General features: G+C 34.7%; 1 pseudogene; it reads left to right on the forward strand.

The window, feature by feature from the left end:
• Positions 1-5,367: 5,367 nt before the first annotated feature.
• On the forward strand, positions 5,368-10,597 carry LOC120164818 (annotated as a pseudogene).
• The last annotated feature ends 6,555 nt before the right edge of the window (positions 10,598-17,152 follow it).

Raw genomic sequence — 17,152 nt, forward strand, 5'->3', positions numbered from 1 at the left:
GTGATATGCCAAGCCATCATACCCATGGTAAAAGCAAGCTCTCATATAGCTGTTGCAGTGTTGATTTCAGCTATACAATCGCAGTATGGGTACACCATCTCCTATAAAAAAGCTTGGTTGGCAAAACAAAATGCCATTGTCAAACTTCATGGCGAATGAGATGCATCTTACAACGAACTTTCAGGTTGGTTTAGGCTAGTGCGGACGTTGAATCCTGGGATAATTGTGGACTTCAAAACCTCCTATGCATACTATAATGATCGAGTTCTTCGCGATCGATGCCAATTCTACCGGGTTTTTTGGAGTTACCCACAGTGCGTTAATGCTGCCAAATACTGTAAGCATGTGGTCCAGATCGACGTGACTTTCTTGTATGGAAAATACAAACAAGTTTTATTATTGGCAGTTGTCCAAGATAGCAATCGCAACATTCTTCCAGTTACTTTTGCTCTTGTCGAAGGAGAAGATACAGATTCTTGGGCTTTTTTCCTCCAAAATTTACGTGCACATGTTATCACGAGGGAAAAAATCTGTTTCATTTCAGATCGCGGAGCTGGGATCAAAGCAACAATGGAGTCTTTGGGTCCAATGTGGCAATCACCCTTTGTCCAACATAGGTATTGTCTCCGACATATTGCTGCGAATTATCATGGAAGGTACAAGAAGAATGATGAGCGTCAATTAATTGTGCGCATGGGTAAGTGAAAGCAAGTTAGTAAGTTATACATTTTTTGATCATTTTAATTTTGCAAAGAAAGCAAGTTAGTAAGTTATACATTTTTTGATCAGGTTACGAACTAATTCCTCGAACGTTTGAATCAATGCTTCAAGATTTACGGGCGAAGAACGAGGAAGGATACGATTACATCAGCCTCATCAATAAAGAAATGTGGACGAACGCATATGATGGTGGATATCGATATAGACACATGACAACCAACTTGGCTGAGGCAATCAATTCAACCTTAAAGGGTGCACGTCACTTACCTGTAGCGGCTTTGATAAAAACTATATATTTTCATTTGGGGGCGCTTTTTGTGAAGCTCGGGGGACAAGCTCAAACCTGGATGCAAGGCGGTCATGTCTATCACCCTAGATTAGTTGCAGATCTACAGAAAAAAAATTGCTGCATCAAATGGAATGTCTGTAACAAGCTTCTCAAGAAGGCATGAAATGTTTCATGTCACAGAGTTGTCGCGACCTCTTCAAGGGATTGAAGTTGTGTCGTTAAGAGTAAATCTAATGGACAGAACGTGCGACTGCGGGTTTTTTCAAGCTCTGAAGTATCCATGCTCTCATGTGATAGCAGCTTGCTTGCATACACGTCAAGACTATAACCATTTTGTGGATCCCATATACCTACAATCTAAAGTTTTTAAGGTATACAAATTTGAGTTTCCCCCCATAGGTAATGACAAAGACCCTGATGAGGTTCAAGATTGGCTTTCGATTGTACCAAATCCGAGTTGATTGAGGGAGCGTGGTCGTCCAAAATCTAATCGAATTCATTGCGATATGGATATTCGAGAAAGATCTAGACAAGACAAAAGATGTGGCCATTGTAGAAACCCAGGACACACTAGAAAAACATGTCCACTTCTGTGTCATCAAGTAACAATTGATGAGGAAATGATGTATTTGTTTATCAAATAATAATTCTTGTATTTTAATTTGCATTTACTTCAAGTTAATGTCATTCGATAATCGCTGATGAAGATTAAAAAAACGAACACAATCATTAAATTTTATCAAACTAATAACAATTTGGTATTTAAATACAACAAACTTACAATAAGAATTAAATGGTAAATGATAACCAAATTACAATAACTAATATTAAATGGCAATAAAAAAAATTAACTGAAATATATTAAAAAAAGTCTAACAAATTTAACAAAATAAAGTAAGTATTAAATGAGAAATAATAAAAAATTACAATTAAATAAAATAAAGTAAATACAAATATAATAAAAAAATCTATCGATGCATGCGTCGCGAATGTGTTCCGCAGGGTGGTGGCTGTCGGTCTCGAGGAGGATTTCTTCGTATCACTGGTTCTGACTCCTCGTTGTCATCATCAGGAGACATCCGCCAATAGCATTACGTCTGTAGTTAGTGGCTCCAAACATCTCCCTGTACAACAAAGCCAAAACTGCCGAGCCCCAACTGAATGATCCGACGAGATGAAAGTCGCTAAGATGTCGCAACCACATGCAGTGAACTAGGTTGCGCGATTTGTCCGGCATCAGCAACCCTCCTATCAACTGCAGTATGCATACCCGTGCATACATCTTAACCTCATCCTCAGAGGCGTCTGCGCTCAACTCCCAAAAATTGGCATCTAACCATTTTAACAGTATCCTACATCCTATAAAATTTTCCGGGACACGTCCTAGACTATCCCGACACAAAGTAGTCCAAGAACCGGAAGCTATCCCCGATATCACATCTCCATCCACCGGAAGCCCCAGGTGCATAGAAACATCCTCAAGCGTGATCGTGCACTCTCCGTACGGAAGATGGAATGTGTGGGTCTCCGGCCTCCACCGCTCTACTAAGGCAGAAATCAGGTTTGACTCTATCTTACAGTAACCCTGATATCTACATATGTAACCGAATCCAACCTCTAGTAAATACGACAAGACACGACTGGGTATCCCTAACTTAAGATTCATAATAAAAGGATCTAATACACGGTCCTTCTCCTAAAAATAAATAATTACAAAAATTAATTCTTACTCTAATAATCATGCATTAAATAAATCAACTAATTATTACTAATAATTTAAATTAAATTAAAACGTTAAAATGTTACCGTATCAGCAAAGTGTCGAGATATTTAATTCTTAATCTAATAATCATGCATTAAATAAATCAACTAATTATTACTAATAATTTAAATTAAATTAAAACATTAAAATGTTACCGTATCAACAAAGTGTCGAGATATTTAATTCTTAATCTAATAATCATGCATTAAATAAATCAACTAAATATTACTAATAATTTAAATTAAATTAAAACGTTAAAATGTTACCGTATCAGCAAAGTGTAGAAATATATGATTTCCATTCGAGCGAAGTAGACTGCCTTCCATTATATATCTGCAAAAGAATTATATTAGTAAAATATTAAATAAAGTAAATACATAATAGTAAAAATATTATAAATATACCTTAAAAAGATAGAGTATTCGAGAGAAATTTAGAGAATTTGATAGAATTTGGTGTGATAAAAGTGATTGAGGATGAGGGTATTTATAGGAGGATGGGGACGTGTATTTAGGGGTATAGCGCGCCCCCTATACCGCCCTATACCCTACGTGTCAGATACCCATGTATAGCACGGATCAAGGGACGCGCTATACCCACGTGGTGCTAGATCACCGTATATCGCGGGACAGGGGGCGCGCTATACCCACGTGGCACCAAATCAACGTATAGCGCGATTCAAGGGGCGCACTTTACTACTACGGGTGTTAGATCAAAAAATATAATCTGACCAATATTAGATCGATAAATATATAGATCACCGATGATTTATTAAAAAAATTGTCATAAATTAATATGTTGAATTGTTTATTATTTTATTGAGGTTTTATGTTATAAAAATAAAAGAAACTAAAATTATTAATTTGTCAGGAGGTTAGAGATAACATGTCATTTCATATAGACAATAGGTACAGTAAAGTGAGTGAGGTTAGCTGGTGAAATATAAAATAGTAAAACCTTAAGAAGGCCCTTAAGCTCTTTCAATTTTTAAAATAAATCTGTATACTTTTATTGTACTCAAATAAAGTCTTATCTTTTAATATTTACTTATATGATTCCCCATTTAAAACGATGTATTAATTTATATACGTTTTTTCTGAGATATAAACTAAAAATTAAAGGCTCGTTTAGATGCAGGTTAAAAGATTACAAAAATCCTAAGGGATTATTTAAATTAACAACACAAACCAAGTAATCTATGTGATAAAATAATTATTGTTATTCCCTAAAAATTTAATTTAAACAACATAAATATTAGGAATACGATCATTTAATATCAAAAGATTAAATATTTATCTTTAAACATATATTATATTATAATTATCATATATTAATAAAAACGTTCAAGGTCCTTTTCAGTACTTCAGCCAATATAAATTAACATAAACATCTATTGTAAGTTTGTCGGTTTGTGTGCAAATGAGCTCTTTTTCTCTCTCTTCTGGGCTCCCTACAGTTTCAAACTCAGACTTTAGATCACTCACTGTCACTACTTTTTTCTTCCCCTCTCTCTCTCTCTCTCTACTTCTCTTTTGACAATTTTTTTAATTTCTTTATTATTTTATAATTTGTTTGGTTTTTTTTCTTCTTTCATATGTTTTATTCTTTGAAACCTTTTGAAGAGAAATATCATTTTTAATATATAATTAAAAAAATATGTATCAATTTTATTATTATTATTTAAATAAAATTGATAAAATTTATTGAAATTATTATTATTTTTATTTAAAATGTTAACATTTTTAATATTTTTGATAAAATATTTAATAATAATAAAATTAATAGAAAAATAATAAAACATGTTCGGAATATTTTTGATAAAATATTCAATAATAATAAAATCTGTAGAAAAATAATAAAATCGATAATATTTTATTAAATCCGATAAAATGTAAAAAAATAATAAAATTAATAAAAATAATAATATTTTTAATATTTTTTTTATCAATTTTATTAAAAATAATAATAACAAAATCGATTTAGACTGGTATTAATACTGCACACTGTTGAATTCCCTTTGAGCGTTCAAAATCTTCGGTTTTTGAGACCATTTCTTCTTCAAAAGGGTTAAGGTTTCGGGTTTTCTTCACATTTCTGTGATGGGTTATTGCAGAAAACCTGCTTCCTTGTAATGCTTCTCCTTTTCGGCTCTCTTTTTTTTAGAGAGGAAAGCCTTTCAAAGTTCTTCTCTCTATTTGGTGCTGGGTAGTTAAGGCTTCAACAGTAGTAAACAGTATTGAAGGTCGCTTGAGAAGCCATTTCAGTGATATCGAGCTTGCGTGTTAGCTGTGTATTCCTTTTTTCTTCTTCTCCTTTTGTGTGGTTTTTGAATAAAGGGTTCTAGTGGTCGTGGAAAACGTTTTGAAAGTTGAATCTTTGGGGAAGATTTTGTGAGCCATCATTGTTTATAACTTAACCAGCTTGATCATCATCGCTGAAATACTATCCATTTGGCTTTTACTTGAGGCTGTTTCAATTCAAAAGCACTCATTTTAGCTTATTTTTTCTCCTTTTCTTTCACTTTTTGTTTCTTATATACCATACTAAAGGACGAACTTTACTAAGAAACTACCGTAATTGGTTTCTTAAACCAAATCCTCAAAAAACAAGCAGCTCTTTCATAACTTTTTCATATATAGAGAAGGATTGGTTCTTGGAATCTGCGTTTTTTTAAACAAGAAATGGCTATGGCGGTGCCCCAACACAGGGTGAGTAGCAGCGGTAGCAGCATCAACAAACATTTTGATGCTGCAGGCAAGTATGTAAGATACACAGCTGAGCAAGTTGAAGCCTTGGAACGCGTCTATGCTGAGTGCCCCAAACCAAGTTCCTTGCGTAGGCAGAAGTTGATAAGGGAGTACTCCATTCTTTCCAACATTGAACCTAAACAGATTAAAGTGTGGTTTCAAAATCGCAGGTACTAAAACTCGGTTTTTGTTTTTATTCTTTGATTGTAGTCGGTATATACAAAGTTAGGTCTTTTCTATATGAGTAGTTTCTGCTGTGCTTTTTTTTTAATATGGGGTTTGTCATTGGAGTTTGCAGGTGTAGAGATAAGCAAAGGAAAGAGTCTTCAAGGCTGCAAACTGTAAATAAAAAATTATCAGCAATGAACAAGCTGTTGATGGAGGAGAATGATCGGTTGCAAAAACAGGTTTCTCAGCTGGTTTGCGAGAATGGTTATATGAAGCAGCAACTGCATACTGTAAATGTATCTTCTTTTAGTCTCTCACTCTTTTATCTTCTCCATTTATACCCTTTATTTGCATTTTAAGTTGAACTATTAGTATTGGATAGATCTTTGTGGCATGCCAAATTTCTTAGAATTGATTTGTCTTAATTTGCCTCAAATTGTGTCCTTTTATTTGTTATCGGTCCTTTCTATATATACACACAAGTTCACCTTATAACATTTCTTTTGCAATTATGCACTTTCTATTTTTTGTTATAGGGTTTATTTTGCGTTACTGCTTTATGCAAAGATATGCATTTACTGTGTTTGCCTTGTTGGCGTTTTGACATTATTGCTATTTGTTTTTTGGGTTTGCATTTCAGGCATCAGCTACCGATGCAAGCTGCGACTCTGTGGTTACCACTCCTCAGCATTCACTCAGAGATGCCAATAACCCTTCTGGGTAAGTTCAAATTTTAACTACAAAGGACTGTGTGTATGCATTATTTCACCCCTAATAAATGCTTTGAATTTTGTTATGCTCTTGGCAGCCTCCTCTCCATTGCAGAGGAGACCTTGGCAGAGTTCCTTTCCAAGGCTATAGGAACTGCTGTCGATTGGGTCCAGATGCCTGGGATGAAGGTTTGTCTTATACAGTTTTTATTGTCCATTTCCTTCTCGTTGATTGATATTGTGTATGAATGTACTTATATTATCTTTCTTGTTTCACAAATCTGAAGTGTCTGAGTGTATTTTTTTTAAATTTGTTATCAGCCTGGTCCGGATTCGGTTGGGATTTTCGCCATTTCCCAAAGTTGTAGAGGAGTGGCAGCTCGAGCCTGTGGTCTTGTTAGTCTAGAACCTACAAAGGTATGAATTCTAATTTCATTACAAAAACATTGAGACGTTTATCGTTGCACGGGACCTTGTCTAAGCAAAACATTTGAATTATTGTTTAATAGATTGCAGAGATCCTTAAAGATCGCCCATCTTGGTTCCGTGAGTGTCGGAACCTTGAGGTTTTCACCATGTTTCCAGCTGGAAATGGTGGAACAATTGAGCTTGTATACACACAGGTGAAGAATGATCGTCATTTATGAATGAATGTTAACTTTATTGTCATGAGTAATGACTAAACCATGAAATTGTTTAGATGTTTGCTCCAACTACGCTGGCTCCTGCAAGGGACTTTTGGACACTAAGATACACTAAAACACTAGAGAATGGCAGTCTCGTGGTAGGCATGTCTTGCTCTTAGCATCTAGTCAATGTAAATCATCTCTATGCATGAGTGTCTAAGTCATCATTGAAGGAGCATTTCGGTTGCATACATGACTGTCCTATCTTGAGAATGGCATGATTATAGATGCTGATAGGCTTTTCCTTTTCCCCTCTGTTTTCCAAGGTCTGTGAGAGGTCCCTTTCTGGTTCTGGTGCTGGTCCGAGTGCAGTTGCTGCAGTTCAATTTGTCAGAGCCGAAGTGCTTCCTAGTGGCTACTTAATTAGGCCGTGTGAAGGCGGAGGGTCAATATCCATATTGTTGACCACCTGAATCTTGAGGTAGGACTTCTGATTAGTAGGTACTTTTCAGACATCTTCACGTCTCTTATCACAAGACTAAAATTCTCGAGGTCCCCATTGCAGGCGTGGAGTGTGCCAGAGGTGCTGCGCCCACTTTATGAATCCTCAAAAGTAATTGCTCAGAAAATGACAATTGCGGTGAGTAAATTCAGTAGTACATGGTGATAATATATTAGTACTACTTATAACAGAAGAGTCACTTAAATAGACCGATAAACCAAATTAAAAGGGGAAAGCTCCTTTGGTTTTCCTTTAAAACATTTTTTTAAAGTATTGATTAATTGATCTCTGCGAAGGCACTGTGCTATGCCAAGCAAATTGCTCAGGAGACAAGTGGTGAGGTGGTTTACAGTATGGGCAGGCAGCCTGCAGTCTTACGAACTTTTAGCCAAAGATTAAGCAGGTAGCTGCAAGATTATATTTAATCCTTTATTTAAATTACGAGTTTGTGCGAAGAACATGCATGTCTATGGCCATAACCTGTTTTAACGACGCAATGTGTCTATCATTCACTTGTAGAGGCTTTAACGACGCAATAAATGGATTCAATGATGATGGCTGGTCAATATTGAATTGTGATGGTACTGAGGATGTGATAATTGCAATTAATTCAAGCAAGACCTCGAGCAGCTCTTCAAATCCCACCAATGCTCTTTCTTTCATGGGGGGTGTCCTGTGTGCAAAGGCATCTATGCTGCTTCAAGTAAGTTCCATAAGCCCCTCCCCCCATCAAAAAAAAAAAGAAGGGAAAATATCTTCTTGTTCTATGATATGGATTACATTAACAAATTGTGCATTTAGTAAGAAAGTTTCCTTATTCGACATTAACTGCATTAAGAAAATTTTTAGTTTGGGAAGTAATATGTCTATATTCCTTGTTGACTTTTGTCAGAATGTTCCACCTACTGTGCTAGTGCGTTTCCTGAGAGAGCACCGCTCGGAGTGGGCTGATTTCAATGTTGATGCATATACTGCCACATTATTGAAGTCTGGAACATATTCTTATCCTGGAATGAGACCCACGAGGTTTACTGGTAGTCAAATTATCATGCCACTTGGCCACACTATAGAACATGAAGAGGTATATGTTATACAAATTTAAGATTTGCGTTGCTTATACACTGTAATTAATTTTTAGAAGTGCATACTGGACTTGCCTGAAATATCCTTCATATTTTAACCATCCATACACGCCTAGTAAGATTGATTATTCTTTTCTTGTTATTCCACTTCGAGATTTTTTTAGAATGAACTTTAACTTATATTTTCCATCGAAACGTAGCCTTTCCTCAGCTGCCCGGTAAGCTATGCTAATTCTCTATTTCTCATGTATCAGATACTTGAAGTTATAAGACTTGAAGGTCATTCTCTTGTGCAAGAGGATGCCTTTGTTTCAAGGGATATTCACTTATTGCAGGTGCTTTTCTCGCAATCCCAACTTGAAGTTTGGCTTTTATTTACATCTTTAATTGAAATATAAAACCCGACAAAGAGCTGTCACTATATCGGTTATGTTTGTACATGTTTTTCATGAAACCCCTCGTGCAATCAAAATTTTAAAACTACAGATATTCCATTAAATATCTTTGACATGTTTAAAATAAATTAATCCTCTGTAATTACAATAATCGTTGTTTCCATGTATATATATATTTACTTTTATCTATATTGTCATCTTGGCAGATATGCAGTGGAATTGATGAGAATGCTGTGGGAGTTTTTTCGGAGCTTGTCTTTGCTCCTATTGATGAGATGTTCCCCGATGATTCTCCCTTAGTACCTTCTGGATTCCGCATTATCCCGTTGGAGTCAAAACAGGTAAGGTTTCACCATGGAATAGGATAGACAAACAAGTTATAGTATGTTTGAGACCATTCTGTGAAACTCCGATAAAAAAAATGTTGTTGCCATAAAATTATGACATAGGAGTGCATTGTAAGACATGAATAGTAAATAAGCTAATCATATATCTACTTCCTGGTTTCAGCTTTTAATATTATTTGAAATGATTCTGAAGAATGGTTTATGGATACTTGGTGTTATTATTCAGTGTGATACACAGAATTCATTAACAAATCGGACTTTGGATCTGACTTCAAGTCTCGAAGTGGGGCCTGCGACGAACAATGCTTCGGGAGATGCTCTGTCATGTCAGAATACACGATCGGTGTTGACAATTGCCTTCCAGTTTCCTTTTGATGGTAGTCTTCAGGATAATGTTGCAACCATGGCGCGACAGTATGTCCGTAGCGTCATTTCTTCTGTCCAGAGGGTTGCAATGGCCATATCTCAATCTGGATTGAGCCCGATTGGAGGTCCGAAGCTCACTCCAGGCTCTCCCGAAGCACTTACACTAGCACACTGGATCTGCCAGAGCTACAGGCAAGTTGCGGCCTAATTTTCATTTGCTCTTGAAGGAAGGTTTTGCCGAGTAAGCTCATTCATCCTGCTTTCCATTTCTTTTACCGCAGTTACCATATAGGGGCAGAATTGTTGAGATCTGAATCACTTGGTGGTGACTCAATCTTGAAGAATCTCTGGCAACATCAGGATGCAATATTGTGTTGTTCATTGAAGGTACGCTGACAATTCCATCTAACAAATCTGGAATACTAGAAACTCATCTTCAAAACTTGGTTGAAACATGAAAAGTAATGCTTCTGTCTTGATGTTGCAGTCACTACCAGTTTTCATATTTGCAAATCAAGCCGGTCTCGACATGCTCGAGACAACTCTAGTGTCCCTACAGGACATCATACTCGATAAAATATTTGACGAGTCTGGACGCAAGGCATTGTGCTCTGATTTTGCCAAGTTGATGCAGCAGGCAAGAGTTCTAAAGCTAAGTTATACTACTAGTGAATGGGGATGCTGTAATTCTCCTTGAATTTGGCTAACAGTGGTTTGGATATAATGGACAGGGATTTGCTTACTTTCCTGCTGGGATCTGCATGTCGACAATGGGACGCCATATATCGTACGAACAAGCTGTTGCTTGGAAAGTAGTCGAAGCCTATGAAAGCACCGTCCATTGCTTGGCCTTCTGTTTTGTAAACTGGTCTTTTGTGTGAAACATTTTTACTATTTGTTCAACACCCATGGCTGACTGGGAAGATATGAATGAACAAAGAATGTGAAATGAAATGAAGAAAGAACACAAGTTATGTAATATTGAAGGAACCCACGGCATCTTTTCAGCCACAACCATTGTTGACGACTGGTCTTTTGTTTTTAGTCTACGCCAGTGTTTTTTTATTCTCAGCCGCAACCATTGTTTTTTTGTTTTCGATCTCTACCTTTGCTTCTGTTTTTCCTTCATTCTTTTCAACTTCAACGGCTTCTTCTTCTTCTTCTTCTGTCTTTTCAAAAACAACAAAGGGCTGGTGTTTAAGTTAATGGAGCTGTTGTTGGAGAAAAGAATATAACATTATGGTTAAACGGAATGATGTTTCAGTTTTGGTTCTATCCAGGGTTATCACTTATCATCATATGCCTGAAACAATGGCAGTATGGCAAACGGTCGGCCTATAGACTATAGTAGTCAACATTATGGTGAAGCATTATGGACTGCACCTAAACAACCACCCATTTGAAATTTCTTCCATCCCTTTTTTTCATCTTAATTCCTCTGCACATGCAAATACTTTCTTCGAATCCAAACAAAAAAATAGAAATATTTATTTTTATATCAACTAGGTTAATCATGTCGAAGATCACCGTAAAGCAGTGTACTACGTCTAAAACCTGCTTTCAGGCAAGAAATCAGGGACAACGAGTCATGTATAATATTGATGATTTAAGAGCATTTCAGAGTTTTACAAATATGAAATCATGATGAGAATTGATATAGACGTAAAAGGTAATACTTGGTAGCATTTGAAGAACCAAGAGACGCAATCCAAAGGGGGGGGGGGGAGGTGGAAACGAAGCAAAAGGCTTTGCTTCTTGATAGAATATTAAGTAAATATGGGGAAAAGTCCTTGATGGTCAAACCGATCACTCTCGCATGCCAGGTAAGTGTATTATGATCCAACTCAGCTTGCTGTCACGGATCTTAACGTCAACCGATCAATTTATTATAATTCAATAATATTAGTGATCAATTTGTTATTTTTAAAACTTAAGTGAGAACTGATCAATTTATTATAAATCAATATTATTAGTGATCAATTTGTTACTTTTAAAATTTCAGTGAGAAAAAACAAAAATTTATTCAATTATTAGTAACCATTTTTATAGTTATCCTTAAATTTTTAATAAAAGAATCAATTGACTCATTTGAATTGTGCAAGGGTTAATTTACTGATTTTCTTTCAATAGATAAAATCCAAATACAATGTAAGATATATTAAATAGGTTGCTATGGTACTTTTACCTACATAGATAAACTATACTGTGGGGATGAATCAATATAAAATCTTAAGGTCAAATACAAGCAGTAATAAAATAGAGCTGTTTAAAAAATCTAATTATTAAGTAATTAATTTAAAAAAATAATTAGAATCTAATTCATCTAAATAACAACTACCTAAAAATATTTAACCAGAAAAAAGGGGAGACAAACCTTAATGTACCTATAGTTTAAAAAATTGATAGAGATCTAAAAAAATATTTAAATTTAAATCGAAAAAATTAAACCTAATTTCAAAACTACTATTTAAACCAAAAATTTCAAAAGAATTGAGACTTAATTTATCTAGTTTTAAAACTACTAGGACCTAGAAAGTAATTATACCAAGAGAATTTGTACCCTCCTAGAAATTCCGTCATTGGCTATGCATAGCAGAAGTCAGTGGGCATGTGGACTGCGGTAGATCATTTAGGGAGTGTTTGGTTCAAGGATTGTAGGATTTCATTCTCATGTTTGGTTGGTCGAGAATCTTATTCCCGATAATGTTTTATTATCAATAGTAGATTTTTTTGGGTATATTATCGGGAATGTCATTATCTCCCTTCCCTTAGGTATTGTAACATTACTGGCGTTTTGGACTAAAATGTACTTAAATTTTTATTTTTTTTCAAAAATATCCTTCTTCTGTCATTGAATAATAAAAATTCTACGAAGGTTAAATTACAAATTTATCCTTAAATTATTTTAGATTTACAAAAAAATCTATAATTAAAATTTTATATAAAGTTCAAGGGTTAAATCTTTTTTACCCTTTCATTAAACTTTTTTTATAATTTTAATTTTATAAAAAAATTATATAAATATTACGAATTTAATTTTTTGAAGAAAATATATAAATATTTTATAATTTGTAATATTATACAAATATATAATAAGTACAATTTGGTCAAATATACATTCCAATAATCTTTTATTCATTTAACCAAACACGACAATCTTATATTCCTGTTAAACCAACCAAACACAAAATACAACATTCCTAGTAATTCTATTCTCTGATAATCTTTTATTCTTACTGATAATCTTACATTCCGTGAACCAATCGTACCTTAAGGATTTCTCCCAAAGCTGGATATCGTTATTAATTATTATATTTGATATAAAGCTGTTTTTAATATTTTAGTTTACCTTTAACAATTATTATATTTGATATAAAGCTGTTTTTAATATTTTAGTTTACCTTTAACAAAGCCTCTAATCATGCCATTTCCCTTTCCTTGATTTGATGTCTCTAGAGATATATTTCTTATATGTTGGAAAACAAATCGAAGCAATGACTTTTTCTGAGTTCGGACAAATTTAGATTCTCGATTGGCTGTATTTGGTAAGGGAGACGAGATAAATTCTGAGTTATTTAATATTAAATGATTTAAAGTCTAGTTAATAATTTGATTCAATGGATTTAATTTGAACTTGATTCGAAATTTTAATGAGATGAGGTGAGTTAATTGATATTTGACTCAAAAATTTTGTTAGCTATTTGAAAAAATAATAATTTTTAAAATTTTTAAATTAAATTATTATTAATATTAAAATTTATATGTTATATATTATTTTTAAATAAGGCTTTCATGTAGTTACGGTTTAGGTTCAAGTCAAACTTCAATTTTTTGATTTTGAGTGGAGCTTGAAACTTTTAATCTCGTGAGCTTTCGAGTGGAGTCGAGCTTCAATTTTTTATTTCGAATTTAAGCCAAGCTTGAAAATTTTATGCTCTTGAGCTTACGAGTCGAGTCGAACTTCAATTTTTTATTTCAAATTCAAGTTTAAAAATTTTAAGTTCGTGAGTCTTCAAATAAAACTTACTTTTACAATTTTCAAATCAAGTCGTACTCATCAATACTCGAACTCGACTTATTTACTGTACTAATTCTATTTAACTCTTAGCAAAATTTTATTGTAAATTTACAGTTTTGGAGGTTAGAAAAGATAACCGCATCAGGGCTCTAAAATATGGGTCAAATTTTATACCTTTTAAAATTTATTTTAAAACATCATTTAGCCTATTTGTTTTCAATTTGTTAGTCATTAGTCGGTTGAAATTTAGAATCAAATAAGAATGTAGAGTGCAAGCGATAAAAAATACACACAGTTCAATTGTACATTGCCCACAAACACGGCACCCAAAAAGATACTACATGCTTACATAAATGTGATTCATCAGCAAAAAGCTTAAATAGAAGCAATGTGTAGTTTTGGTGTGCGGCGATTTAAAAACGGTTAAAAAATAGCGTGATCGGTTAAAATTTTGACCGGTAATGTTATATCATTTAATCGGAAATATTATCAAGAACAATAACATATTAGGTAGCGCTTATATAATATAATAGGTAGCGCTTATATAATGTAATAGGCATTTAACCGGAAATATTATCAAGTACAATAACATATTAGGTAGCTCTTATATAATGTAATAGGTAGCGCTTATATTGACCTATTTTCGAAGTAAATCGGTATATTTATACCGGTAATATTGCAAATTTACCTATTACATTATTATTATCGGTTACGATGTTTTTTAGATCGATACAATATTAAATGTATCGACACTTTATGCTTGTACCTGGTTGGGCATTCATATTTCATTTTGGAAAAAAATATCGACACAAACTAACAACGTGCCAATACATTATTTAGACATATTCTCTCATAAAACTGGTATATTTATATCGGTTACATTGAAAATTTACCTATTACATTATACTTATGGGTTTCGATGTTTCCGGGATCGATACTTTTTATAAATGTATCGACACTTTATTGTTACACCCTTTTTGGTATTCATTATGGACCAAAAGTATCGACACAAATTTATCAAGTGTCGACACTTTATGCGTGAACCTCGTTTGTGCATTCATCCTGGACAATAAGTATCGACACAAATTATACAAGTGTCGATACATTATGTTGACATGTTTTCTAATTAACCGGTATATTTATACTGGTTACATTGTTAATTTACCTATTACATTATAATTATTGGTTTTGATGTTTTTTGGGTCGATACTTGTATAAAATGTATCGACACATATTTAGGTAGTTATTGTACATACCTAAATATTTACTGCGAATTTAATGTTGTACCCACCCTTTAACTACCACTACCAATACCACATCCTATTGAAAGCAACACGACTGAAACATGTTCAATGAACCTTTGCTTACATCTCCATCAACTCACTGAACTTGCACAACAAAATTTTTGCCATGGATCATACTGATGCAGACAATGTTAAGCCAACCGAGGAATGCCATGAAGTACATAATGTTGATGAATCTGAAAGATTGGTTGGTCAGCTCTTCTGTTCACGTGATCAAGCTTGGTACTTTTACAAGGGATTCGCATGGGAACATGGGTTTAGTGCACGTAAGGGAACATCACGGCTTGACGTGGAAGGGAATATGAAGACAAAAGAATTTTTTTGTTCAAAAGAAGGGTTTCAAGCATCAAAAGTCAATATTGTTAATCATCAACGTGCTCATACGCCACTCACAAGAACAGGATGTAAGGTTAGAGTTGTAGTTACATCAACAAATACAAACGATCAGTAGGTTATAAGTAAGTCTTATCAGCAACATAATCATGCATTGTGCACACCTGCTATGACACCATTTATGCGTTCTAATAGAGCTGTAAGTAAGGCTGATATCGATGAGGCAACAATATTGAAAGAGGTCGGTGTTGGCACGTCACAAGTAATGAACTATTTAACGCAGCAGGCAAGGGGCTATCATAATGTTGGATTTACACATAAAGACCTCTACAATGCACTTCAAAGAGGTAAAGCAAAGGAAATCGTCGATGGAGATGTGAATGCGCTTATTGCCTACTTTGATTATAAGAAAATGATGATCTTGGGTTTTTTATGACATACTCGGTAGACGAATCAGGGGCATTGTATAATCTTATTTGGACGGATTCTACATCGAGATCGGATTGCACATGCTTCGGTGATGTAATTGCGTTCGACACAACGTATAAAGATAATTTGTATGCTCGACCAATTATGCCTATTGTTAATCATCACCATAACACAATTGTGTTTGCCACTGCCATAATCGCTTACGAGACGTCTCAATCTTTTGAGTGGGTACTACAGAATTTTTTAGAAGCCATGATGAATAAATCACCTATTTCGGTTATCACCGATGGGGATAAGGAAATGCAGAGGGCTATCAAATCTGTTATCCCTTATGCTAAGCACATATTATGTTCTTGGAATCTTTCTCGCAATGCACAAGCTAACATTGGTGACCCAAAATTTACAGCAGCATTCTCAAAATGCATGGCTTCCTGGTGGACAACCGAGGAATTTGATATTCAATGGCGTTCGGTTGTTTCAGAATTCAACGTCGAAAAGTATCCATGGGTGATTGAGAAGGGAAATACACGACACTTATGGGCACAAACATATCTAACCGGTCATTTCTTTGCCAATATTCGCTCAACACAAAGTTGTGAGTCTATGAATGCTTCACTAGCGATTGCACTGAAACACAAGAAGACATATTTAGATGTTATTCGTGCAATTGAAGATGGAATCAGTAGAATGCGTATGAACGAGTTGAAAGCGGATTACTTAAGTTCCCATACGAAGCCCTTTCAGATCACAAAACTGTTCGACCTTGAAAACCATGCTACTGCGATTTTTACCCGCGAATCTTTTCGTGCGTTCCAATATGAACTTCTACGGGAGACATTGTACCGGATTGAGGCAGAGATTCAGTCCTTATCAGATGAATGTCAACATTATATTTTGTCAAAGTACAAAGAAAAAAATAGGAAATTTGAAATTAGTTTGATTCTCGTACGAAACCCTAATTTGCTCCTGCAAAATATTCGAGACCGTTGGACTTTCGTGTCGCCATCAACTTCACATTTTGAAGCACTTGGATTACACATATTTGCCCGGGACTTTGATTCAAAGTAGGTGGACTAATGATACGAAGCCTTCTGCACCAAGTTATGTTGACTTGAATGTGTCTCCAGAAGTGATACAAATGGCACGGTTCGCTGCTCTACGTTCAACGTCAAGTAGGTTATGCTACATTGCATCAAAGACAGACGAGTCTTTTAAAACCGCAAGAGATGAGATCAAAAGACTAATAGAAGAATTAGAAAACTCGTTTGGTTTGAATGATTCAGTCAACCAGAGCATTGTAGTAAACAACGTTCGTGACCCTCAACGAAAACAACGCAAGCGAAAAGAAGTACCG

Source organism: Hibiscus syriacus, unplaced genomic scaffold, assembly GCF_006381635.1.
Source record: "Hibiscus syriacus cultivar Baekdansim isolate YM2019G1 unplaced genomic scaffold, ASM638163v2 tig00111543_pilon, whole genome shotgun sequence".
NCBI lineage: Eukaryota > Viridiplantae > Streptophyta > Magnoliopsida > Malvales > Malvaceae > Hibiscus > Hibiscus syriacus.